Source organism: Diospyros lotus, chromosome 2 (assembly GCF_014633365.1).
Source record: "Diospyros lotus cultivar Yz01 chromosome 2, ASM1463336v1, whole genome shotgun sequence".
Taxonomy (NCBI): Eukaryota; Viridiplantae; Streptophyta; class Magnoliopsida; order Ericales; family Ebenaceae; genus Diospyros; species Diospyros lotus.
In genome coordinates, this window is record NC_068339.1 from 28,719,203 (window position 1) to 28,723,369 (window position 4,167).

Consider the following 4,167-nt stretch of genomic DNA (forward strand, 5'->3'; position numbering starts at 1 on the left):
TGTAAGCGCAGTCATTGTCAGGCAAGTTAAACAGATCAACAGCCTAATCTATTATGTTAGTAAGATATTACAGGGAGCAGAGTCACGATACCCCTATGCTGAAAAGATAGCTCTAGCATTGGTGATGACAACAAGAAAATTAAGACCCTACTTTCAGGCGCACGCCGTGGCAGTGTTAACAGATCAACCGTTAAGACAGATTCTACAAAGGCCTAAATGTTCAGGAAGGCTAACTAAATGGGCTATTGAACTCAGTGAGTATGATGAGTGCATAATTTCATATATTTATTTCCCTTACATATGGTCTTTTGGGTGAGATTTATGTCTTATTGTACTGATCTATGCTTATTTTTATGGTTAAAGAAATTTTGGATAGGTTAGAATAAATTGGGATTTTACTTAGAAAATTTCAGCTTTTTAATATTTTGACTTTTCGGGGTTCTTTCAGATTTTTGAACATGTTATAGTTCAAAAACATGAATGAGGTCTTCAAAGATTTTGTAGAGGACTTCTTGGGCTTTCTAGAATGGTATTATTTGTCCAAATCCAAGTTCTTTTGGGCTTCCAAACATTGCTTCAAGTTAGGGCCGAAAAGCTAGGTCAAATCCTAATTGGATTAGAATTCTTCACGAACGTGGAATCTTTAAAAGGCCATAACTTGAGCTTCTGATATCCAAATTGAGTGATTCAAAAGCCTAAATTCATCTACAAATTCTGAAATACAATTATTAAGAAGGGGACAAAGCCCAAAAATCTTTTTATCTGACCCAAAACGGGCTCATAATTTATGGGAGCCTAGGAAGCCCTAATTCTGTGGTTGATTTGGATTCTTTTTTGAGGGCTATTTAAGGTCTTGATCCAAGCTCGAGAAGGGGGGACGTCCAGGAAGAAAAGAGGCAGAGAAGCACATCCAAGAGGAGGAAGAAGCATCCTTTTCATATTTTCTCTTCTTTTTGTATTCTCTCTCATTATTTGTGGCTAAATTTTGGTTTTTCGATATAAGGATATTTTGAATCCATGGTGAAGAACACTGTGAGATCTTTTTGAGTTATTTGCAATTTGATTTTTTTCTTGAATATTCATGTATCTTTTGATTTTAATGTTTAAGATTGTGTGTTTTGATTGCATAGACGACCGCTATTCAATTCTTGACGCATGATCAATTGCTAGTTTGAATATCAAATCCATAATTGTTTGATCTTTCTTGCATAAGTAGCAACTAGGGTTGATGATTATGGACAAGTTTTCGTTCAATTCCTAGGGAGTCCATGTGTTGAATTAAATAAACCGAGCTTGTGTGTTTATTGTTCAGATTTGGTCTTGTTTCTACAAAGTTTAATGATGTCTTTGAATTAAATTCTAGAGAGTTTGTTCTAGGGTTGTTTGAAGGTTAGAGTTAATTGAAGAGTTTTATTAACTAAGAAGTAAGGGAAATATTGAATGAACAGAGCTTGTTATTCTTTCTAAGGCCAAGTATTCAAGGAAAATTAGTGATTTTGGCATCAATGATCAGTGTCATAACCATTGGTGAACAAATCTCTTCTATCGGAAGTGTTTCTATTGATTTCTTTAATTTCTTTTACATTCTGATTTACCTTATTAATTTAGAATAATTTTTTATTTTTAATTGTTTAAATTTCAAACTTCAAAACCCCCAAATTGTTTCTTTTATTTATTTTAATTTTTCAAAGGAATAGATCTAACCAATCCTTGTGGATATGACCTTGCTCATCACTATCACAATTTACATTTTTAAGAGCAAGAATTATTATTTCTTGGATTTGACAGCCATCAAATTTTTGGCGCTATTGCCGGGGATTGGTGTCAAATAGATTTATTCTTTTTATTTTTATTTGAATTTCTTTTATGCCTCGTTCTTCTCATACAGGTGAACTTGAGATTGAGAAGGCAGCTCGAAGGTTGAGGAAGGAAGCTAAATTGTACAAACGAGTATCTTCATCTTTATCCCCTAGATTGGATTTAGCAGTGGACTCGATTGATTCATCTAGCGATACTAAAACAGAACAAGAGATGGCCAACGCAGAAAGAATCTTAAGGGAATTGGCTACACCGAATGAAAACCAACAGCTGCTTTACATTTAGTATTCAGCTTTAGAGGTGGATTTTGAATTAAAATCTGGCTTGATCCATTTGCTCCTTAAATTCTATGGTTACGAGAATGAAGATCCCCACAAGCATCTAAAGGAATTCCACATGATGTGTTCAAGCTTGAAACCGCAAGGAGTGATTGAAGAACAGATCAAATTGCATGCTTTTCCATTCTCGCTGGTCGATACAACAAAGGATTGGTTGTTTTACTTACCTTCACGTTTTGTAACTACATGGACAGGGATGTCAGACTTTTTCTTGATAAGTTTTTCCCTGCTTCACGAGCTGTTAGCATCAGAAAATAGATATGTGGAATAAAGCAGAAAGATATAGAAACCCTTCACGAGTATTGGGAAAGATTTAAACAATTGTGTGCCAGCTGTCCTCAACATGGAATTTCTGAACAACTCCTCATTCAGTATTTCTATGAAGGGCTACTACCTATGGAGAGGAAAATGATGGATGCAACTAGTGGAGGTGCTATAGTGAATAAAACCCCTAGTGCAGCTAGAGATTTGATTTCCATCATGGTTGCTAACTCACAACAGTTTGGATTTAGACAAGACACCCCTTTAAGAAGGGTGAATGAGGTAAGTATACCTTCCTTTGAAAATCAAATATCCAATCTAACTTCCCTTGTTCAACAATTGGTTGTAGGAAATTTGCAACATGTGAAAGCTTATGGTATTTGTGCTACTACTGGTCATCCAACTGACATGTGTCCCACATTTCAAGAAGATTCTTTAGAGAATGCCAATGTAGTTGGAGGATTTCCAGGCGCACCATAAAGGAAGTACGATCCTTATTCAAATACCTACAATCTAGGGTGGAGGGATCATCCCAACTTCAGTTATAGAGTAAGACCACAATTCCAACATTACCAGCTTAGACCCCATATTCCACCACAACAACCTTTCTTAAGTTCAGGTATGTCTCTAGAAGAAATTGTTAAATCACTTGCAACTAACACACAACAATTTCAACAGGAGACAAGAACAAGCATCAAGCAATTGGAGAATCAAATTAGTCAATTAGCAACATCAGTGAGCAGGCTTGAAGCTTAAGGTTCTAGGAAATTGCCTTCCCAAACAATTGTAAATCCTCGAGAAAATGTAAGTGCCATTACGCTGCGAAGTGGAAAAGAAATTGACACCCCTGTTCAGAATCCTACAGATTCAACCAAGAAGACTCAAAAAGAGGAGGCAGAAAATGAGGCGACAATCTCTTCTAAGGTAATCTCTCGAACAATTGTGCATAATTCTGATATACCTATTCCTCTTCCTTTTCCTAGTAGGTTATCTAAATCTAAAAAGGAAGATCAAGAAAAGGACATCTTGGAGATTTTTTGAAAGGTAGAAGTGAACATTCCTTTATTGGATGACATTAAGCAAGTCCCAAGGTACGTGAAATTTCTTAAGGAACTATGTACTACGAAGAAAAGGTTGAGAGGTGATGAAAAGATAAGTGTGAGAGAGAATGTGTCAGCAATAATTCAACGTAAGTTACCCCCAAAATGCAAGGATCCAGGTACATTTACTATTCCATGTGTGATTGGTAATTCTAAGATTGAACATGCCATGTTAGATTTAGGAGCATCCATAAATGTCATGCCATATTCAATTTATGAATCTTTGAAATTGGGTCCTTTGAAACAAACGGGTGTAATAATTCAATTAGTTGACCGTTCTAATGCATACCCTGAAGGGGTAGTTGAGGATGTTTTGGTGCAGGTTAATGAGCTAATTTTTCTTGCTGATTTTTACATTCTGAACATGGAGGACGATGCTTCTCCAAATCCTACTCCAATTTTGCTAGGAAAACCATTTCTAAAAACAATAAGGACAAAGATTGATGTTCATGATGGTACCCTTACCATGGAGTTTGATGGGGAGATTGTGAAATTTAATATATTTGATGACACGAGGTACCTTAATGATATTCAATATGCATTTTCTATTGATGTGGTTAATGTTTGTGCACAGGAGACTTTTGAGTTGAGACATGAGGGCAAGACAAAGGACAAGAAAAAGGATAAGACAAAGGCATTTCAAGACAGAA

At 35.9% G+C, this 4,167-nt stretch overlaps 1 non-coding gene across 1 annotated transcript; it reads right to left on the minus strand.

The window, feature by feature from the left end:
- Positions 1–2,399: 2,399 nt before the first annotated feature.
- Positions 2,400–2,506, minus strand: LOC127796111 (small nucleolar RNA R71). The gene has a single exon (XR_008021940.1). It is a non-coding gene; the product is annotated as a small nucleolar RNA R71 (small nucleolar RNA).
- Positions 2,507–4,167: the final 1,661 nt, after the last annotated feature.